Raw genomic sequence first — 25,519 nt, 5'->3', positions numbered from 1 at the left:
CACGCACACACTCACACACACACACACACACACAAATCACATTTTAGCATGTTTCTAATGTCATGTCACAGCCATTAACAACATAAAATGTTATATATAAAATTAAATGTAGGTAATATTGACCTAAAAGCATACACAGATGCATATAAAATAATAATAATAATTAATTAATAAAAAATAAAATGAAAGTAATATTGGCCTAAAAGCATAAACAGGTGCAAACAAAACAAAACAAAACAAAACAAATAAAATAAAAAATAAAATATAGTCCTAAAATAAAATGTAAAATGTATGAATAAAAATAAAATGTATGTAATATTGGTGTAAAAGCATAAACAGATGCTAAAAAAAACAAAATAAAATAAAATAAAATAAAATAAATATTGGCCTAAAAGCATAAATGATCAATACATCAACGATCCACTGCAAATTTTGATGAAAATGATTTCATGTTCACTTTAAATGAAGAACAAACATTTCCAAAACTCTTCAAGTGCTTTAGCTGACAGAAACAGCAGTGAAGCTGTGAATGAGGACGAATGTTCACATTAATTTTTTTTATTTATTTGTATCGCATACATGCGCTCACAGGCGTGTGTGATCTCTGATCGCTCATAAAGCCACCGCAGGTGTTTCTGTTAGTCGTGATGCATTACGCTTCTGTACAGATTTACTGTGCTCGCAGGAGCAGAAGCCCAGTATCTTCATCCCACTACAGCATGAGAGCAAACTAACAACAAGGAATAAGAGAAGGAAAACTTTACACCCCCGATGCATGGCTCGCGGGACGAATTAATATCATCCTGCTGTAAATCCAGAGGAGGAACATTCAGAGATCTCACTGAACAACCAGAAAGATAATAAACACTGATGATGCTTTCTCTGAACATTGTACAGTTTAATAAAAGCTGAAAGGACAGTTGATCAAATTCAGAAATCACTATTTTGTGGCTGTAAGCGCTTGCAAATATTTATGGTTGTGGGTAATAATTCAGCTAGTTCAAATGGATAAAATAAAAAATGAATAAAAAAAAAACATTATATCATAAATGAATGAATAAATTATAAATTAAATAAAATAAATAAATTATATAAAAATAATGATATAAAAATGTATAATGATATAAAATATAATTATACAATTAAATTCTATTATGAATAAATAAATAATATTATAAGAATGAATAAATAAAAAAATGCATGAATAAATAAATAAAAAATAAATAAATAAAATTAAATTAATATTAAAATTAAAATTTAAATAATTATATTCTAAATAAATAAATAAATTACTTTGCATATAAATGAATGAGTAAATAAATACAAATAAATTATAAATAAAAATGTTTTACAATTTTTACATTTAAGTAAAAATAAATAATTATTATATACATTATTATTAATTAAATAAATTAATAATACATTTTTATTATACATGAATAACTGTTAGAAAATGTAAAAATCTTGCATTTCTGTAACTATACCTCACTGTAGCCTGAAATTTCAATAACATACAATAACATAACGTCCCGGACTTCATCAAAGCATCTTCCCAAACATCGCAGTCGCTTCTAACCCGGTAAACTTTCCGAAGCGGCCGCAGCAAATAACCTGTTATTGTTCCAGCAGCTTTACAGACTCGACGCTCAATTTCGAGCAAAGCCACAGAGAGAAAATTGCCCACTGTAAGGCTTTCAGAAGAGCGTGATCCGCGTCTGCCGAATCTGAGCACACTTTCAGCTCTGAAAACAAACTATTATTCAGCTCGGCTCTGACGCTGATCATCGGCTGATTTCAGCTTAAAACTCACCACAACAGTACAGTTCTCACAACACTACAGATCCCAGCCGGAAACTCATCCATCCATCTGCCAATACATTCTATTAGAAATGAATGAAAAACAAACAAATAAATAAAACGATTGAAATTAAATGATAAATGAAAATTCAATTTTATTATGAATGAATGAGTACATGAATGAATAAATAATATTATAAAGGAATTAATAAAAAATTAATTAATAAATTATAAATAAACATTACAATTTTTTAATTTAAATAAATGTTATATTATTTAACATCAATCAATGTGTCATTGTGTTACAAATGAACGAATGAATAAAAATAAATAAATATGAAACATGATAAATACACAAATTGATTTCTATTATGAATGAATGAATCAATTTTCTATTACAAATTAATAAATAAATAAACGGATGAATAATATTATGAATTAATGAAAAAATAAAAATAAATAAATAACAAATAAAATCACATTGTATTATAAATGAATGAATGAATAAAACTTTGTTTTAAAATAAATAATCCTATTATGAATGAATAAGTAAACTCTACTGAAAATTAATTACTGAACAAATAAATAGATGAATTATATTATAAATGAGTGAATGAAAAAATAAAATGAAAAAACATAAATTAATGTTTAAAACAAACTCAATTGCAAATAAATTGATAAATAACATCTAAATAAAAGTTAAATGATAAAAATAGAAATAGAAATTAAATGATATTATGAATGAATAAAAATATAAAATAAATGCATTTATATTATAAATGAATGAATACATATAAATAAATAAATTAATTGATTAATTAATTAAATTAATTTCATTTTAAAGCTTTTAAGAGGGATTTTGACTTAAAATGCACTACTTTCATTCTCATAACACTAAAAGAGAACGACGACTCGTTTACAATGTTATCAATGTTTTCAAACTCACAAGTCATCCATCCATCCATCCGTCCGTCTGTGTGTGTGTCTAATATGAGAGTGGCTTGTACAAGTTATTTTCATGTGTAGAACAGTAAATCATCTGATTAAAAGACGGATGGAGAGATGAGAACGAGGAGCGATGGAGGGATGAAAGACGGATGCGTCTCTCCGCGGAGAGCTCTATTGACTTATCGTCATAGAAGCTCAGCGTGAACATTAACGAGCGGATGGATCTCATTATCAGTAATTCACCTTAAAATGGAAACGACTCAAGCGTTAAATGAAAGCCAGCACAATAAAACAAAACCTAACAAAGCAGAGCGACGAGCCGCTGCACACACAACACGTCTGGATGTTCATTCTGAGGATCAAACCGCTCGTCTCGCAGCTTTATCCATCAGATCGAGCACTTCTGTAGTGACATAAAAGCAATCAATGAGGTCATGTGCTGAGAATATGATGATGTAATTTAATAACCGCTCCAAACCTTCACATAAGAACACTGAGGTCCAAACAACACTGGACATTATATTCACAAAATAAAAAACATCTTCTCTAGTGATTATTCTAAATGATGACAGAATATTCATTTCTGGCTGAACTACCTCTTTAAATAAACAAATTTTAATTTTAAAACATTGGACCCCGTGGACTTTCATTATTTGCAAGCAATACATAAATTAAATAAATAAATAGTCTCTAGTGATTGTTCCAAATGATAACAGAATTTTCTTTTTTGACATAACATCTCTTTGAATAAACAAATTTAGTAGTATTCTTAAAAATGACAACATTGGACCACACTGACTTGCATTGCATTGCATTGCATTGCATTGCATTGCATTGCATTGCATAAAATAAACATTGTCTCTAGTGATTATTCTAAATGATTACAGAATTTTCATTTTGGACTTTCATTTTTTCATCTCTTTACATACATTTATTAATATTCATAAAAACAGAATCATAATATGTAATTCTTATTCAATATAGGTAATTCAATGGTTCGTGAAGTTTCTCAGTGTTCGTGGTGAAGTAGGCCGGTCTCCTCCAGACCCACAGATGTCCACACAGCCGGCGGCGTCTGGTTCTGCTGCGCGGCTCCTGCAATGGCTCTGGTTCAGACCGGATCACTGTAAACCAGCACCACAGGACTGCCTCTGATCCGGTCTTAAACACACTGAACTGACTCTCCTGCTAGAGAAGATCTCAGAGTTTCTCTGCATGAGCGACCAGATCAAAGAACACAGGAATCTCTGAACTAAACCTCCTGGTGAAGATCTCAGAGATTAGGAGTTCTGTCTGTCTGTCTGTCTGTCTGTCTGTCTGTCTGTCTGTCTGTCTGTCTGTCTGTCTGTCTGCGACAACGATAGCAACTAGTAAACACCCTAGCAACATTCCAGAATCCCCTAGCAACATCATGGCAACACCTTAGCAAACATCCGGGTGCTCTAGGTGGTTGTTAGTGTGTTGCTATGCAGTTGGACAACAACCCAGAATCCCCTAGCAACTGCAGAGCAACAACCTTACAACAACAACTCAAAACATCCAAGCAACTGCATAGCAACACCCTAGAAACCAACACAGAACATCCAAGCAACCGCAGAGTAACAGTTTAACAACGGGATAGCAGCACTCTAGCCGCCACCAACTAAATAGTAATAGTAAACACCCTAGCAACCACCCAGAACACCCTATCTACCGCATAGCAACACTCTAGCAACAACCCAGAATCCACCCAGAACACCCTAAAAACTGCATAGCAACACCCTAGCAACCACCCAGAACACTCAAGCAAGTGTTTGTCTATCTGCAATCTGTCTGATAGACTACATGACCTTAAAATCTTTAATCTTTTAAAACTACTTCTACTATCTTCTGCTCAGGCTTTCTTAAGTTTTTTTTTATCTAGTCTGGTCTATTATAATCTGATCTTTTGAATAAGGTCCATCAAGTTCAGAATAAAAAGAGAAAATGATCCAGTGAAATGAAGCACCTAATTCACTGGATTCTATAAAACAGGCACTGAAACATGATTATTAAATACATAAAACATTTAATTGAATATATTGATTCTGATTCTGTTACTGTGATGTGAGACTTGCGTCAAAGCCTCCTCTCATATGTGCAGCATGTTTGGATCTGCAGAGTAAATGAATGCAGTTTGCAGCTCTTCACTCACAGCGAGAACAAACGCAGATCCATTACACCTGCAGAGAGCGGCGCCGCTCCCTTTGGGAGGAACCGGGCCAGATCTGAGGCGGATCAGAGCCGGATCAGCACTCTCTCTGGACTGTGACTCTGGCAGCAGGAGCTCTGAGCAGATGGCAGAAATGGCAGAGCACTGAGGGAGAGATGATGCTGAACGATTGGCACATGAGAGACACTTCATGATGACCATCTACACTAAACTACAGAGCCAAACTCAGCAGAGAAAGACTCTAGCAGTGTCGGGTCTGAGGGACAAACGCCAGTCGACCCACTGCCCCTCAAACGGCTGTGATCCGTCCAGCTCACACATGGATATCAGGCATCAGTCCTGAGCATAGCAACACCCTAGTGACAGCATAGCAACCACCCTGAACACTCTAGCAACCTGGTTCAAAAGATCAACCAGTTACTAGTTTGTTGGGTTTCTGTTAAAAAGTTTTTTAACAGAAACCCAACAAATTTTTAACAGAAACCCAACAAACTAGTAACTGGTTGATCTTTTGAACCAGGTTGCAACTGCATAGCAACCAAGTACACACTAGCAACCACCCAGAACATCTTAGCAACCTGGCTGAAAAGATCAAACAGTTGCTAGTTGGTTGCAGTTGCTAGGGCATTATGGGTAGTTGGCAGCATGTTGCTATGCAGTTGATAGTGTGTTCTGGGCATAGCAACACTCTAGCAACTGCATAGCAACCACTCACAACAACCTATGCAGTTTCTTTGGTTTTCTAGGTGGTGGCTAGACTGTTGCTATGCAGTTGTTATGCCCAGAACATCCTAGCAACCACACATAACACCCTCGAAACCACCACGTACACACTAGCAACCACCCAGAGCACTCTAGCAACCTGTTTGAAAAGATTAAACAGTTTACCAGTTGGTAGCAGTTGCTAGGGGATGGCAACAACTGCATAGCAACCAAGTACACCCTAGCAACCATCCAGAACATCCTGAAAAGATCAGCCAGTTTGCTAGTTGCTTGCAGTAGCTAGGGGACTGTGGGTTTATGCAAGGGTGTTGCTATGCAGTTGTTAGGGTTTTCTGGGCATAGCAACTGCACAGCAACACTCAAGCCGCCACCTAGAAAACCCAAGAAACTACATAGCAACTACTCACAGCACCCTAACAACCACCAAATACACCCTAGCGACCACATAGCAACCACCAAGTACACTCTAGTGACCAACTAACAACCCCCCAGAACACCCTAGCAACCTGGCTGAAAAGATCAACTAGTTGATAGTTGTTGTTGTTAGGGGATTGCAGGTTGTTGCTAGGTTGTTCTGGGCATAGCAACTGCATAGCAACACCCTAGTGGCAGCATAGCAACTCTCTAGCCACCTAAAAAAACATGAAACTGCATAGCATCCACTCACAATGTCCTAGCAACCACCCAGAACACCCTAACAACCTGGGTAAAAAGATCAACCAGTTGTTAGTTGGTTGCAGTTGCTAGGGGAATCCATGTTGCTGTTATGCAGTTGCTAGGGTGTTCTGGGCATAGCAACACCTTAGCAACTGCATAGCAACACTCTAGCCACCACCTAGAACACCCAAGAAACTGTATAGCAACCACTCACAATGCCTTAGCAACCATCCAGAATGACAATCCTGTCATCATTCACTCAGTCAGATGAACCGAATTAATGTTTTTTTTTCTGCAGAACATTCTACACTGATGTGGTGAGATTTCAGTGTTATGACAGAGAAGAGTGAATAACATTTAAAAGTCACAGAGGTTTGAAAAGACATATGGGCGAGTAAATGATGACAGAAACAATCCCTTTAAGAAGAGCAATTCATCTATCAGCTGATCCTCAGCATCTGCTGGGATCAGGAACGTGTTTCCACATGGACTCATGGATAATGCTGAAAACACCACTCGGTCGTGTAGTTAAGCGTTAATCTCTTCAGTCTCGTTCGACCAATTATTTTGCCATTTATGAAGGGAACACCATCTGGAAGACGTGATTTACTCAAAAACCAGTACAAACAAGAAACACAACACTCACAAACACAAGAACACACACAATGAGAGGAAACTAGATGCTATTTTAAAAACTATCTATCTATCTATCTATCTATCTATCTATCTATCTATCTATCTATCTATCTATCTATCTATAATGTCCTAGCAAGAACATTAGTAATGATCTTGCAACCACCCAGAACACCCTAGCAACCATTCAGAACAGAATCCCCAAGCAACTGCATGCAACACCCTAGCAACCACCTGGGTGTTTTAGCTGGTTTCTAGGATGTTGCTATGCAGTTTCTAGGGGTTTCAGGTTCGTTGCTAGGATGTTGCTATGCAGTTGCTAGGGTGTTCTATCTATCTACCTATCAATCTGCAATGTAGCAATGACACTAGTAACTAGTAACACCCTAGCAACCATTCAGAATAGCCTAGCAACTATCCAGAGTACCCTAGAAACTGCATAGTTGCAAACACCTGGGTGTTCTGGTTGGTTGCTAGGGTGGTCTAGTCATAGTAACTGCATAGCAACACCCTAGCAACTGCAAAGCAATATTCTAGCTGCTACTTAGAAAACCCAAGAAACTGCATTGAAACTACTCACAACACCCAAAAACCACATAGCAAACACAAAGAACACCCTAGCAACCACCCAGAACATCATAGCAACACCCTAGTAATGACCCAGCATCCCCTAGAAACTGCATAGCAACACTCTAGCAATGTCCCAGTATTCCCTCGCAACTGCATTGCAGTTCTGGGTGGTTGCTCTCCAGTTGTTAGGGTGCTCTGGGCATAGTAATGGCATAGCAACACCTTAGCAATGACCCATAATCCCCTAGCAACTGCATAGCAACACACTAGCAAACACCTGGGTGGTTGCAACGGTGTTGCTATCCAGTTGCTAGAGTGCTCTGGGCATAGCAACATTTATTAATCCATCTATCTACAGAATCTATCCTTCAATCTCATTGATTCATCCAAAATCTGTTTTCTAATATCTTTCAGTAAACCAGCTGTCCGTCATCATAAATCCTGCTCACCACAGGAACTTAAAGCACTCTGCAGCAGGGTTAGAGGGTGATGTAGTGAATGTGGTGTAGAGTGGGTGGAGTCTCACCGGTCACCAGGAAGGTGCAGCGTCCCGGCCCAACCTCGTTGATGATGTCACAGGTGTACTCGCCGTAGCCCTCCCGCGCCAGGCTGCGTATGGTGTAGTCGGTGTCGTCGCGCGAGTCGAAGGTGCCGGCGTGCAGCAGCCGCGAGCTCAGCCTCCACTCGTAGCGCAGCACGCGTGACGGATGAGCCCGCAGAACACGACAGTTCATGACCACCGGCCGACCCAAACCCTGCCGCACCTCCTGCCACACCAGCTCCACCGCCGGAGGATCTGAGAGACGGACGGAGAGAAACGCATTACTGTCACACATCACATAACAATACAAAAACAAAAGAAAATATTGAACTAAAACATGCACACCAAAGACTCAAAACAAGCACTCAATCGGAAACAACAAACAATAAAGTAAAGGTAAAGTAAGGTAAGGTAAAATAAAATAAAATAAAATAAATAAAATAAAATAAAATAAATAAAATAAAATAAAATAAATAAAATAAAATAAAATAAATAAAATAAAATAAAATAAATAAAATAAAATAAAATAAATAAAATAAAATAAAATAAATAAAATAAAATAAAATAAATAAAATAAAATAAAATAAATAAAATAAAATAAAATAAATAAAATAAAATAAAATAAATAAAATAAAATAAAATAAATAAAATAAAATAAAATAAATAAAATAAAATAAAATAAATAAAATAAAATAAAATAAATAAAATAAAATAAAATAAATAAAATAAAATAAAATAAATAAAATAAAATAAAATAAATAAAATAAAATAAAATAAAATAAAATAAAATAAAATAAAACTATATTACCATTAGTTTGGTTTAAGAAACTGGAAATCCAACTAAAAATAAAATAAAATAAAATAAAATAAAATAAAATAAAATAAAATAAAATAAAATAAAATAAAATAAAATAAAATAAAATAAAACTGTATTACCGCTTAGTTTGGTTTGAGAAACTGGAAATCCAACTAAAAAAAATAAAAATAAAATTAAATGAAGTAAAATTAAATAAAATTAAAAAAATCCAACTAAAAATGATTAAATACTGCTTCATCTCATTTGATTATTTTCTCTTTTTATTTGGATCCTGATGGACTCAAATTGAAACATCAGAAGAATCAAATCAAATTTTGTTGTCAATCAGTATGAAACTTGAGTTCAAAACCAAAGACTCAAAACAAGCACTCAATCGGAAACAACCAACAGTAAAGTAAAGTAAAGTAAAGTAAAGTAAAAAAAAAAAAAATTCAATGAATTAAAATAAAATACCTAAAACATGCACATATGCATACAATGAGAACGCTTAGTTTGCTTAGTTTGGTTTGAGAAACTGGAAATCCAACTAAAAATAAAATAAAATAAAATAAAATTAAAATAAAAATAAAATAAAATAAAATAAAATAAAATAAAACTGTATTACCGCTTGGTTTGGTTTGAGAAACTGGAAATCCAACTAAAAAAAATAAAAATAAAATTAAATTAAGTAAAATTAAATAAAATAAAAAAAATCCAACTAAAAATGATTAAATACTGCTTCATCTCATTTGATTATTTTCTCTTTTTATTTGGATCCTGATGGACTCAAATTGAAACATCAGAAGAATCAAATCAAATTTTGTTGTCAATCAGTATGAAACTTGAGTTCAAAACCAAAGACTCAAAACAAGCACTCAATCGGAAACAACCAACAGTAAAGTAAAGTAAAGTAAAGTAAAGTAAAAAAAAAAAAAATTCAATGAATTAAAATAAAATACCTAAAACATGCACATATGCATACAATGAGAATCCACTGGAAATAGTGCACTATATAGGGTGCCCTCAGTTTACTATTGCCAACAGACTATGATGAAGACATGACTAAAAATGCAAAATAAAATAAAAATAAGATCTAAATGCATGCACAGATGCACAGTATGCAGCTCCACACACATGCATGGAGAAAGCCTGTAAATAACATTTTTCATTTCAAACGGCTGAAATTAATTTCTGCGTATCAGTAAAGAGCCGAATAAAGGCCGGTTAAAGCGACACTGGAGGACAGATGAGCACAGAGCTCTTAATCTGAGAGGTCGAGCTGATCCTCCTCCAGATTCACTCCATCGAGAAGAAACGGCAGATTTTAATGAGGCTAAGCGCAACACATCTGAGATCATCTGAAACACACACACACACACCACTAAAGAAAAGCTAGGAGACGAAGAACAGAAAGAGAGAGAGCTGCAGAAGTGAGTCAGACGATGACAAATGCACATGTGGGAGATGTAATGAAATAGTTGGTATATGCTTCCGGAAAAAACAACATACAGTACAAGGACGAGGCTTTTATAGAAATGCTGCCGGCCGTATGAAGGGTTTGGCTGCATTAGAGCCATATGCTGTGGCTAATAACGGTCCGGCATGTTCCTTCTCTTACTAAATTGAAGCAAACACGGTTCAATCTGACAGAGACTCAAACCTCTCTGGAAAATGCAGTCCTATAATGGAGCAGCTTTTAACATCAGCGCTCTTGTTTCTCCAAACACACAAACAGTCGGAGCGTTTTCAGAGCAGTAGACGGACAGAGAAACTGTTTGTTGATGACATGTGAATGCATTTCAGCAGAAACATCGACAGCAGCTTTCCTGAGACTGAAAAAACTGATGTTATTAGACGTTATTAGACGTAACCAGATGTTATTCAGAACGAAAAACAGAATCAAAAGGAGGACAAATCATTTTAGTAGTTCTGCTGTTCCTACCACTTATGGACTTTTGTAATAATCTTCTCCTGATCCATATTACATGTGTATTTTGTGTGCAAAAAAAGCGATAATTTATTTATTTATAGTTAGCTTTTTTTTAACTGAAATAAAGGTGAAAGAAATATTTAATACAAAAAAACAAAAACTACAACTTTTTGATAATAGACAAAGATGAAATAAAATATAAATAGTAGATAAAAAAACTTTACTTTTTAAACATATTTTTTGAATCAGAATCAGAATCTGATTATGAATCTAAAAATAATTTAAAGCTATTTAGAAATATTTGTTTTTTTTTAAATAAAGCTATTATTTAAAATAATAAAAAAATAATAAAAATGACAAACAACAAAATAAAAAAAAAAACTCAACTAAAACTTAAAATAAAAACTGAAAAAAAATAAAATAATGCAAGATAATTCAAAATATAAATAAATACTATAACACAAAATAAAACAAAAGATTTAATATTTAATACATTTATTATTTAATAATTTTTTCAAAGAGTCAACCTGCTTGAGCAAATGTTATCAGGACATATAGGTTCAAAGGACAAATAATGTTTTTCTTTACTAAAAATAAACTAAAGCTATTTAGAAATATAAAAAAGGGGAAAAATAATATAAATAAATAAATAAAATAAGCACACATAACTAAATTACTTGAAAATTACTTAAAATAACTAAAATGAAAACAGAAACATAAAAATGAAAGATAATTAAAATATTAATAATATTATTATATAATGCTATATTTTTCAAAGAATAAAACATCAAACCATATGTTTATAGGATATGATGTTGTTCTTCACTAAAAATTAATTAAAGCTATTTAGAAAACAACAACAAACTAATAAAAATGACAAACACATATATCAAAATAACCAAAACTAAAAATTAAATTGAAATCTGAAAATATAGCAATGCAAGCAAATTCAAAATATAAATAAATACTATAATACTAAATAAAAAAGTACAATGAAAACTGAAAATATATAAATGCAAGATAATTCTAAATACGAATACTATAATACTAAATAAAATTAAATTATAAAAGAAAAGAAATGAATTAATACAAACGGTTCTTAAAAACCATTAAATTAAAATGAAAATTGAAAATATTAAAAAGCAAGTTAATTAAAAATATTACTAAATATTATAATACCAAATAAAACAAACAAACTAAATAATAAAATAAAAATAAAAAATAAATATATATATATATATATGTATTATTAATATAAACTCTTTCCAGAGAGTAAAACATCAAAGCAGCATGCTCAGATGTCATCAGGACATGTATGTTCACAGGATTTATGTTGTTGTTCTTCACTGAAGGAGCTGGGCTGAGATATAAATCAGTGGCTCTGAATGTTTACTGGACTCAGACATTATGATCTTTCCACTCAGGTCAATATCGTCCCACAGAAATGGAGCTCTTAAGATTTCAGTCTAGATTTACAGCACTGCAGCGGACAGAAGGAATCATATTGAGCCTGAAGCTGTGTTCAGCTGCACTGATGCAGGAGGAGAAAGGATCAAAACAATAACCTTCGCTGCTGTTCATCACTGTTCTCTGACAGCTGTCAATCAATCAATCAGTGCAGACTCAGGACGTGATCTGGTGCTGTAAACTGCACTCACTTTTCTAAACACGTCAAGGCTGTTGAAGTCAGTCCAGCCAAGTGTTAACACAGCTAACTCAAACTGAATGAAGCGCTGCACTGCAGACACGTTCCAAATCACGTGTGCAAAACTGCTTCATGGAGTCGTTATGAGCTCAAAGCACTGCTGTTACTGTTAATGAAAACTAAAACTATTATAAACCATTTTCGGTAACTGAAATAAAATACAAATATTAGATGAAAAACTTAAACAAGAAAAAATTTGAAGACTTAAAAATTAAAATGACCAATGTTGTCTTGACATCTAACTAAAATAAGTTTAAATGGAAGTACTAAAATGACAAACTAAAACAGAATTAAAAATAAAGTTCAATAGAAATATATAAAAAAATAAAAATAAGAATGACAAGTAGTTTTTGTTTTAACTAATTAAATATATAATTAGCTATTATAAATAATTTTCAGTAACTGAAATAAAGATTCAACAAAATATAAATATTAGATTTTAAAAACAAAATTTGCAATGTTGTCTTGGCATCTAACTGAAATAAGTGTAACTTGAAGTATTAAAATGACTAAAACTAAAACTGAAATAAAAACAAATTATGTAGAAATATTTGTAGAAAACTAATAACAAAAAAAGACAAATAGTTTTAGTTCTGTTAAAGAAAATTATAATTTTTTTGAATAAAAATTTTTATTAAAAAAGTATTAAAAATTGGTTTTGATAACTGAAATACAGATAAAATAAAGTATAAATATTAGATGAAAAACTTAAACTTAAAAAAACTTAAATGTAAATTAGAAATGTTTCCTTGGAAGCTAACTGAAATAGAATTACTAAATAAAATTACTAAAACTGAATAGAAATAAATGAAAGCTTATAAACATTTGAAGCTATATTAGAAATGTTAAAATAATAGAAATATTTAACAAATATTAGACGTTTAAGTATTAAAATGATTAAAGTAAAACGGAAATAAAGTAATATAAAAATATGACAACATTTAAAATAAATAAAAAAGACAGTTTTAGTTTGGTTAAAATAATTTTCAGCAACTAAAAACATTTATTAGAAATTAAAAATTTAAGTTAGGAAATATGCTTAGGTTGAAGTACTAAAATTACTAAAACTGAAGACCTTGTAAAATATCTTCATCAGACCTGAAACTTTCTAGAACGTTTCAAAACCCAACCTACTATATTTTTCTGAAATGTGCGGCACACAACGTGTGGGACACTGTATCCCAAAATGCATTTCACACAAATGGACCTTCTATTTACGATGACAGCTGTATCACAAACTTTGACATTATGATCCAATTAAAATCGCAAGAGAACCATATTAATTTACCAGATTTTTCAGGTAAAAGCATTAAACTTGAGCACATACATTTATAAGAAATTAGGAGAAAAAACACTAAGGAAACTAAAACAACAGAATTGAAGAATTGGAGCTAAATTGCAGTATTTAATATTTAATTCATAACAAAAAGAAGCAAATAAAATGACCCCCTGGGATGTTTGTGAACACTATTAAGTGATGATTCATTTAGTTAGTAGTGACACTACACAGTTTGTTACAATGCAACACACCCACGGCAGGATATATACAGTGTACAGTACGCTAGACATATTCATAATAACGTTCTCAGTCACAGTCATGAATCTTCACGCAGCATCACGGCACTAAATCTCCAGATATAAAAAGAAAAAAAAAACAACTGCACAGTTCTCGGGCACATCATCAGTAGTGTACTTTTTCTGAGTGCATGAAGGACACGCGCGTGTTTGCTTACTCAGGAAAGCCATTCTCATCGCATTCACACATTCTCCTCAACTGCGCACCGGAGACGCTTTATCTCTCAGCGTGATTTCACACCACAAACACCATGACGCCGCCGCGTCCTCAAACACACCTCCACTTCCCTGAGGATTTCCACAGACTGACGCCGAGCACCTAAACGTTCACTTCAAATATGAGTGAGTTTAAGCGTGCATACATTAGCCCATAGCCAGGGAGTCCGCTAAGTAATTTAATAATTCCTTATATTAGCGGAAAGATAGACATCAGTCAAAACGGAAATGGGTCTATTTTTATTTGTGTACCTTCAAAATAACAGTGAAACGTCGTACTTTTGTAAAATAAAGAAAACTAACTAAATGCACTTTGCCATCTCAGTTGGCATGAAATGAAGAAAAACTGAAATAAAGAAAATACTGCGTACTTGTCATACAGACTTGAGAAATACAGTATATTTGTAGAAACCTTGACGTGCTTAAAGTAAACACTTTTTAGTGTTTTCATCTTGCTTTTATGACATTAATTACATTATGTAAGTCACTTTGGAATATACTGTAAATCAGAGCATGTTTCAGATGATTAAAAACCGCGATTTGTAGTCCAGAAAATATGGTATGTAGCAAATTATTTTCAAGTAATTTTATAAGAGTGAAGTTTTAAAGTTTAAGACAGACAGTTGCTGGGTGGTTGCTAGGGTGTACTGGCTGGATGCTAGGGCATTGCTTTGCAGCTGGTTGGTTGCTAGGGTGTTCTGAGACATTGCTATGCAGTTTCTAGGGTGTTGCTATGTGGTTGCTAAGGTGTTATGGTGGTTACTAGGGTGTACTGTGGGCTGCCATGTGGTTACTAGGGTGTTGTGGGTGGCTGCTAGGGTGTTGCTATGCAACTAGTTGGGAATTCTGGTTGGTTGCTAGGGTGTTCTGAGACATTGCTATGCAGATGCTAGGGTGTTGCTATGTGGTTGCTAAGGTGTTATGGTGGTTACTAGGGTGTACTGTGGGCTGCTATGTGGTTACTAGGGTGTTGTGGGTGGATGCTTGGGCGTTGCTATGCAGCTGTTTGGGAATTCTGGTTGGTTGTTAGGGTATTCTGAGACATTGCTATGCATTTGCTAGGGCGTTGCTAAGCAGCTGTTTGGGAATTCTGGTTGGTTGTTAGGGTATTCTGAGACATTGCTATGCAGTTGCTAGGGTGTTGCTATGTAGTTGATAAGGTGTTCTGGTGGTTACTAGGGTGTACTGTAAGCTGCTATGTGGTTACTAGGGTGTTGTGGATGGCTGCTAGGGCGTTGCTATGCAGCTGGTTGGGAATTCTGTTTGGTTGCCAGGGTGCTCTGAGGCATTGCTATGCAGTTCCTAGGGTGTTGCTATGTGGTTGATAAGGTGTTCTGGTGGTTACCAGGGTGTAATGTGGGCTGCTATGTGGTTACTAGGGTGTTGTGGTGGCTGCTAGGGTGTTACTATGCAGCTGGTTGGTTGCTAGGGTGTTCTGAGGCATTTCTATGCAGTTGCTAGAGTGTTGCTATGTGGTTGCTGAGGTGTTCTGGTGGTTACTAGGGTGTAATGTGGGCTGCTATGTGGTTACTAGGGTGTTGTGGTGGCTGCTAGGGCGTTGCTATGCAGCTGGTTGGTTGCTAGGGTGTTCTGAGACATTGCTATGCAGTTGCTAGGGTGTTGCTATGTGGTTGCTGATGTGTTCTGGTGGTTATTAGGGTGTAATGTGGGCTGCTATGTGGTTACTAGGGTGTTGTGTGTGCCTGCTATGCATTTCATGTTGTGATTTGAACGTTATTTAAAGGTTACAAAAAGGTTTCTTACAGCGTTCTACATTCTTTACTCCCACCGACATTACCTTAAGCTTTAAACACTGTTATAATCATGTGGGGGTCCTTGGAAAATGTTCTCCCCTGTAAGGGGTCCCTGGCTCCAAAAAGCTTCAAAAGCCCTGAACTAGCCAACAAACCAACCAACCAACCAACCAACCAACCAATGTGTTGTCAGATAAAGCCATCTGCAATCTATTATGTGGAGTAACAGCGTCTGAATTGAGTCTGAGACTCTTCAGTTCCTCGTCCTTGACAAACAGGCTTTCAGAAAGTACAGGACGTGTTCCTGAACACACTTCTCAAACACACTCATATTCAGAGAACATGGAAAGACCTCGTGTGACTCACAACTTGCCGCTTTCAATTTCAAATTATAATGGATGCAATTATGTGGCATCTTGAGATTCATTCATGGTGATTCAAAGCACAGCTTGTAAAACTGTTTACTTGTACAAAAACACTGATACCTACCCACAAATCTGGACGATCCCAATTTTATTTATTAAAAAAAAAAAACACTGTCTTACTGTCTTCTGACCCAACTGCCCTAGTAAAAATTACTTGTAAAAAAAAATACTGAAACTACTCACAATAAAAATATTTTTGACCATTTCTTGTATATTTTAAATATATTTGAAAATATATATTTTTTTGTTCACACATATGTTCACACGTTATGGACAACAAATATATAAAATATATTTTCAAAAATAACAAAATGGCTAAAAATATATTCCTAGATATAGATAATACATGTCAAAAACATATTTTAGTAAATATATGTTTTGTATATTTTGAAATGTTGTGATTTTTAATTGGAAATTGAGACATAAATACTCATTAAGAACAGGAGTTTTTGCTGTGAATGGTTTGATTTGGTGGACATTCATGTTGTTATTGACATGAAGACATGGAGGCATTGAGGAGCACTTACAGCGCACGATGAGCTCGATCACGGCCTCTCTGGGCTTGACGTTGAAGCCGTTGTACTGGCTGGGCTGGCAGCGATCCCTACCCACAAATCTGGACGACCCCAATTTTATTTATTAAAAAAAAAAAACACTGTCTTACTGTCTTCTGACCCAACTGCCCTAGTAAAAATTACTTGTAAAAAAAAATACTGAAACTACTCACAATAAAAATATTTTTGACCATTTCTTGTATATTTTAAATATATTTGAAAATATATATTTTTTTGTTCACACATATGTTCACACGTTATGGACAACAAATAATATTTTTATTCAAATGTTAATATATTTTCTTGGACTGAAATATATAGAGGGAAAAATATTTTTAAAGGCTTTTTTTTTTAAATATACAAACAATGGCCAAAAATATTTTGATAAGAATATATTTACATAAATATATTTTGAAGCATATTTTAGCAAAAATATTTTTGGCCATTTTTCTATATTTTGAAATATATAAAAAAATATATTTACTTTTTTTTTTTGTCATATGGGTATGTTCACACGTGCTATATGCTTTAAAAAAAAAAATAAAAAAAAAATAAAAAAAAATAAAATAATAATAATATATATGTTCTACTATCCGCTCATCTCGCGTGACACGTTGACGATGCGCAGCACGCCGTCGTAGCTCTCCATCTGCATGCTGCCGTCCGGCATCGGCGCCTCCTTATCCACCCGCGACCACAGGATGATGGGCTTGGGTTTCCCTGAAACAAGGCACTCCAGCTCCACCGTCTCGCCCTCCCGCACCGCCATCGGAGACTTGCCCCGCGGCACGGTCAGGTTCGGAGGAACTAAGAAAGAGAAAAACAGAGGAGGGACTGATACGGGGCTCTAGAAAGGCAGCAGACGGGGCCGCGGAGGATGGTCAACGCGTGAGCGTTTGTTTGTGAGCGAAACACGTCTGTGTTTGATTCGGGATGGAAAATCAAATAAGCAAATGATATAAAACAAGTCCAACAAACCGCATTAGAAACAACAGTAATGTCACTAAATGCTTTAAACTATTCCCCAACAGTATGCAGACATTTTCCAGTTATGTTGTTTCATCATTTATTACATGAATGTCTCGGTTACTATGCAAAGACCTTCTGACTGAAGAAATGATGCTTATATGGAGGGCAAAATATATTTTAAATGCTTTTAAATATATAAAATATATGTAAGTTTAAGCTTTTTATTTTAGTTTTTCATTTCAAATTATAAAATTGTTTATTTTTTATGTTGTCTTGGCAACTAGTCTAAATAAAACAAGTTTATTTATATTTTATTTTATTTCAAATAATGAAAATAAGTTTAAACTTTATATTTTGTTTGAGTTTTTCTGGTATTTTATTTAAAATAATAAAAATGTTTATGTTGCCTTGGCAACTAGCTAAAAAAAGTACCAAAAAAGAGGCCAAAAAATTATATTGCTAGATCACATTTACAGAAATATATTTCAAAGCATTTTTGTTTTTGTAAATTTTTATATATATATATTTGTATGGGTTTCAAGTAAATGTATCTTATCTAGATTTTTTATTTTTTTTTAATAGGAAAATAAGACAAACACTCATTAAGATCAGAATGTATTAGGTTTTATTTAATTTTTTTAAATGTCCATATATATTTTTAATTAAGTTGAAGTTAAATTTTTACATTTTAATTAAAATTAAATTTATTACGTTTATTTTTTTTTTTATATTTTAATTTATTTTATTTTTTTCAAATGACAAAATGATTTATTTTTTATGTTGCCTAGGGAACTAGCTAAAATAAAATATGTTTATTTTATATTTTACAATAAGTTTAAGTTTTTAAATATTTTATTTTATTTTAGTTCAAATAATGAAAATGTTTTTTTATGTTGCCTTTGCAGCTAGCTGGAATTTTCAATCATATACATATTTTCATCTAGTTAAATTTTATTTTATATAAGTTTTTATATTTTATATTATATTTTACTTTATTTGAGTTATTTTTTGTTATTTAAAAAAAATCCTGAATTTTTGTAGCATTGTATCATTTCATCATTTATGGCATGCATGTGATCAGAGATCTGTTTCCACATCTAGATGAGAAACTAATGATTCTGCATCAAAGACTCAAAGGAAAAGAACCTGATTCACGAGTCAGAAACGCCCCGGCATCCTCAGACTCAATCTCTGATAATCATCATAACAGGGCTTTCTGTGTATTAATAATGCATGTTATTCCAGGCCATTAGCAGAAATGAATAGCTGTTACCTAGTGCTGGGCAGTATACCGGTTCATACCGGTGTTTATTTTTGTTATGATTTTTAAATTTTTTAAATACCACAATATTGTTTATTACAGTGTACGACTGTTTGAAAGGGGTCTCTTTTCACTGTTGCACTGTGGTGAGGGAACAGCTGTATGTGTTACTAAGCGTGAAAGTTCCGAAACTGAAGCTGTAGAACTAATAGAACGTGATGACACAGAAGAACTCATCGTGTTTAGTCACTATTTAGTGTAGATGCATGTTGATTTTATCAGACGATGCCGTGATTATAAATGAGAGTGACTCCTGGCTAACATGTATTAAAAGGGGTCGTGTTTAGTCACTATTTAGTGTGGTATTTTTTGACAATATTCACTCATCATGACAGTAAAATAGGGCATTCTAAGTCAATATACTGCAGTATTTCCTCTCAATCAGTAGAAAATATGGTTAACACCCGGTCATGCATGAAAAAAAAATACTGTCATGAATCGTGAAACCGGTATAATTTTGAAAAATACCGTGATATAAAGTTTTGGTCATACCGCCCAGCACTACTGTTACCGTAATGAAGCACCAGTGCATTAGACAGCAGGCCTCCTGCAAACGTTACTGCCAGCGAGAGAGACTCAGGCTTTAACCCTCCATAACACCTGATGAGCTCCTCGCTGAATCTCCTTCACTTCACGGGTCATTCTGGATAAAAACCAAAGCTTCATTTGTGCCAAACGAGCCGGATGAGATCTTATTTACTCTGATTCATCAGGAAACTCACCGCAGCACAATCGAATGAAAGCTCATAACGAATCACACACACAACACAGAAACACTGAAGTTGTATTTTAGTTCCACAGCATTACAGTTATTTTATGACTTTATTTTCAGATTTCTAGTCTTCATTTGAATGTTTTAGTAATTTTGTTGTGTTTTTCTAATTTTATTATTATTAGATTTTTTAGTATGTCTATACTATAGTTTGATTACATTTTAGTTTTTAATTGATTTAGTTTTAGTTATTTTAGTACTTCAGCTTTAACTAAACACAAATGAGCAATGCTGGCGTGGCTATGGAGGACGAAACCTGCAAAAACAATAAATAAATAAATACACAAATAAATAAATAAATAAATATGCAAATAAATAAATAAATGTGTGTATAAATACATAAATTCTTGTTTAAATAGATATAGAAATAATTAAACATGTGATTAAAGTAGGCAAATAAATAAATGTTTAAATACATATATAAATAATTAAACGTGTGATGAAAGTAGTCAAATAAATAAAATAAATTGGTGACAAATGGAAAATGTTTACGGAAATGCTAAACTCATCCTAACTGTTTTCTTTTAATCACTCATTTATTTCTGAATGTAGTTCCGCATGTATTTTTCCTCTGCACAGCATGCTAATGAGAGGGAGTCAACCATGGACTTGCTGGGGTCTTGTGATAGCTGGGGGCGTGGCTTTCCCGCTGACAGGAGATGCATGGTGTAAATCCAGTATAGCCTAGTAAAGCCACTTTTGCCGTTCAACAGAGCAAGATACATAAATAACTGAGCTGTATTGTGGTGCCGTCAGAATGAGAGTCCAAACAGCTGATAAAAACATCATCAGCTTTTGTCTTCTCCAGATGTTAACTGATGGACTGGAGTGCTGTGGATTATTGTGATGTTTTTATCAGCTCTCATTCTGACGGCACCCATTCACTTGCAGTGAGACACTGATGCTACATTTTTCCAAACCTGTTCTCTGCAAATGACTTTAAATCACGATGCTCAGCTCTAGTTATGTCCTGAGGGACAAACAAAATAACAGTAAAACAGAAGCAGCATCTAATCAGCTGAAGGTGCGGATCATTAAGAGCTTCCTTAGTCTCACTCCAGCAGATAAATAAGAGAGAACTAATAGTTTCGATCTGGCTCTCTGATAAAGCCAGGAGTCCCGCTAGAGGACAAAGCGAGCCTGGCTGTCCTCTCCGAGTCCTCATTATCAGCACATTTAAATGTAACGACTAATGCAAAGATTAATTACTCGTCGGCAGCAGATAGAAGCGTCCAGCTCGGTTTCTCTCTAAGAAACAGAGTTTAGCTCTGCGAATGAGATGCAGGACACTCGCCATTCCACGCGCTTCGTCATCGTTTAATCCTTCTGCTGTCGGAGGAGAAAATCTCAGCACACGCCTCCTGAATAAATCATTGACTGCACAGTTTCTACTAACGAAGCGAATCTAGCAGCTAATGAGTGAGAAAAACTCTGGTTTGTGTAAGAAGTGACCAAAATTATGGAATGGCGCGCAGCGTAAGAAACAGGGTCATAACTAAAACCAAAACTATTATAAAATCATTACTTGAAATAAACAATAACCGAAATAAAATAAAATATAAAACACAAACGTATATATATATATATATATAAATATAATAGTAATTAAAAAAAATACTAAAATTCTAAATATTAACAAAAACAATGAATATCAATGATATTAAAATAATAAATGAGCCAGCCTTAGTATAATGCATCATCTTCTTTTTTCTTCTTTTTTCTTCTTATTTGTTTGTAATAACATTTTAAATACTTTTATTTATAAGCATGTTACGGAGGACCAAAGTTCTTAAATATATATACTTATTAAAAATAAATAAGTAAATGCATAGATAAATAACTAAATAAATGTAATAAAAGGAAAATAAAGCAATACACGACTTGATAAAACAGATATAATTCATTAGATATAAATAATTTTATCCTGAATTTATTTTTTATTACCTTTTTCTTTTATTTATTATTTTCTGTACATTTATTTTTATTCTTTTTAACTTTCATTTATTTATTTTTTTTTATTATTTTTATATTTATTTTTTTCATGTGTTTATTTGATGACTTTACCTATTGGCTGAAACTCATCTATTTATTTATTTATTTAAAGAAAACTTTAAATAAATACATTATATTATTAATTAATGAATGAATTTAAAAAATAAATATAAAATAAAAAAATAATTACAAATAAATACAACTACATAATAAATGTATGAATACATGAATAAATACATAAATTATATTACAAAAGAAATAAATAAAAATAAATATAAACTAAATTATAAAAAAAAAAAACATTATAACTGAATGAATACCACCAGCAAATGTTAACATTGTGTATTTTTATGTAAAGCACTTTGATTCATTATCATGTATGAAACATGCTCTATAAATAAACGTGTCTTGCTTTGCCAGAGCTGAGCTGACTCTTCCAGTATTTTGGCTCAAACGCTGAATGTTCTGGGCTTGTTCTCAGTCGAACCTCCTCAGCATGAATCCCTGGCAAACGTGCGGCGTAATCTAATAAAAGCGTTTAGAGGAGGAGCTCTAGGGGGTCCTTCAGAAGCACCTGATCACCGAAACATGACGAGCGACGGATGGACAGGAGCTTCAGATACAGACAGATGCTGGCAGATACTCCAACATGAACTAAATACACACTACTCACTCTCTTCATTCATGTTCTTATTGTGAATAATTCAAAATAGAATAACTTACTCTACCAGACTTCAAAAAACAGCATGAAACTGATCTACTGCCATGTTCTTTAGAAAACTAAAATAAATACATCAATAAAATACATACATAATCAAATAAATGAATAAAATAAAACAAATAAAATAAATGAATACATGTATAAATAAAAATCAAGAGGCATGAAACTGAGCTACTGCTGTGGTCTTCAGAAAGATGGATGGATGGATGGATGGATGGATGGATGGATGGCCCATATAATCATTCTGAAAGACAGTCAATCTTCTGGCAGCAGAACTAAATGTACTCAGTTTACCGTCTTAATTCCTGTTGTTATTAAGAAGGTCTTTCTTCCAAATGTAATGACTTGCTACTAAACACCAGGCTTTCAGCTCATCAGCTAATGCCACAAAACTCACCTCAAATAAAAAAAATGCATCAAAATAATTGCAATATTCACAATGCTGCTTCATTTGATATAATCGACGAGACGAGACAGAATAAATAAGCCAGCCAAATAATATGCAAACTTTGCATCCCCAGAAAAATACCAAGATTGAAAGAAGACATATAAAGCACATCAAAACCACAGAAATGATGAACACTCACAATCATCTCCACTAAGCCCTAATGAGAGCACAAACACTGCTCTCAGATGATCAGAGGATCGTCTTTTGATGAAAGCCTAACGTATGACACGGAGAGACACTAATTAATGCAATTAACTGCAGCTGGGTAAAGAGGAGCGTAACGAAGGAGATTCACAGCTGAAGTCAAGGTGAGCTTTCTGATAATCTCAGATCATGCAGACATGATTAATGATGATCAATTACCGTTTTGCTCTTTTCAGGCTGTAAGCATTTGTGGGTAATAGCTTATAAATCAATATTATTAATAATGTATCAATGATTTTGAAAAAGTAACACATTAATACCACTGTTTTAAATAGCAGCCGTTTGAGCTGCGCGTGCTGAAGCTGAAGAGCTGAATGAACATGGTAAACTGAAGCGTTTTGCTGGCAGCTTATTTAACTCAAGGAAATGCATCCTCAGATTAATATTAATACAACATAAACATAATATTGCAACTTATATATGTACAAAATGACGCAGTTATTGCGTGCTATAGTCAGAATGTGTGATCCTGTTGTGGATGCGCTCTTCCCATAACAACACGCTGAAACACGGCAACTAAACCCAAATAATTCACAACGTTTTATTGTAATAATGTTCTCATTAGAATGTTATATACACGACATTCCCAATCATAGTTATTAATGTTGTGCACTGCTGTTTGAGCTGCGTGCACTGAGCTAAAGATGATCACCGGTAAACTGAAGCGCTCTTTTAACTTAACCAAACGCATTCTATATGAGATAAATCAGATATACATCAAATAAACACAATAATACAACGTACAATTGCACAAAAGGCTGCAAACGAACAGCGCGCATCTGAAGTGTCTCTGAAGGAAATAATGCATTATTTATCGGCTTTAAGATATCGGCCAAATTTTCTTATCGGGCCGATACCGATAACAGAAAAAATGACCATTTATCGGCCGATACCGATATGGTGGCCGATATATCGTGCATCCCTAATATATATATATTAATAAATGAATGAATGAATGTTATGCATGTATTTTCCAGCAGGGAGCAGGGAGTGAACTAAAAACTCTGAACCGAATCATCAATCTGAATATAATTTCACACGTAAATGACTTCTTCTCGCTGTGATTCTGTAGGTTTAACAATCACTGTTGATCGATCCGTTGATCTGAGATGGAGGTGGATGATAATGAAAAACAACAGGACTGCGGATGGAAGCTCATTGATCAACCGTGACTCCTGATTAGAGAGCAGCAGCTCATTTCTCTGAACTCCTGCAAACGATCCACATGGGAAAATACAGCGTATCAAACCACAGATTCTCTACGGCTGGCCTCAAAGTCCTGTTAAAGCTGCTCCAATGTTAATATACATTTTCATTTTTAAATAAATAAATAATTAACATAATAAATTATAATAAATTATATTATATAATAAAATAAACTATCATTAATAATTAGTTGAAATAATAAACCATATTATGGATAAATTAATTAAAATTATAAATATATTAAAAAATATATAAATAAATAGCATTTAATTACATTATAAATGAATTAATAAATAAAAAATATATGTAAAAAATAATTATATTATGAATGAATGAATAATAAATAAATAAAAATATATAAATAATTATACAATTTAATTAAATAAATAAAAGACAATCCACTATGAATAAATAAAACACATATTTGAACTTTAAATAAGTTATATTGTTTAAAAATTAAACAATTATGAATAAACATAAAAATGAATGAACACATAAATAAAAATAAATGAATAATTCTAACTTAAATAAATAAAAAATGTAGCTCTGTTATAAACAAACAAACAAACAAACAAACATTTTTACATTAAATAATAATGTTCACTTGTTCTATGGCATCACTGTGAAAACCTGCTTTTAAAGCATTTATTTTGAAGAGTGCAGGACGGAGAGCCAGAGATGTCTCTCAGATACAGTTACATTTAGTCGTTTAGCAGATGCTTTTATCCAAAGCGACTTACAAATGAGGACAATAGAAGCAATCAAAATCAACAAAAGAGCAATAATACTAGCTTAACGCAGTACACGTAGCAAGGATTTAAAAAAAAATAATATAATAAATAAAAAGAAAACAGATAGAATAAAAAAAGAA

At 33.3% G+C, this 25,519-nt stretch overlaps 1 pseudogene; it reads right to left on the bottom strand.

Annotated features, from left to right (window-relative positions):
• LOC107659788 (MAM domain-containing glycosylphosphatidylinositol anchor protein 2-like) overlaps positions 1 to 25,519 on the bottom strand; it is a 178,093-nt pseudogene that overhangs the window by 21,414 nt on the left and 131,160 nt on the right.

The sequence above is a fragment of the Sinocyclocheilus anshuiensis genome, unplaced genomic scaffold (assembly GCF_001515605.1).
Source record: "Sinocyclocheilus anshuiensis isolate Anshui unplaced genomic scaffold, SAMN03320099.WGS_v1.1 scaffold519, whole genome shotgun sequence".
Lineage (NCBI taxonomy): Eukaryota > Metazoa > Chordata > Actinopteri > Cypriniformes > Cyprinidae > Sinocyclocheilus > Sinocyclocheilus anshuiensis.
Note: the sequence above shows the minus strand (reverse complement) of the source record. Positions and strands in the feature narration are given on the sequence as shown.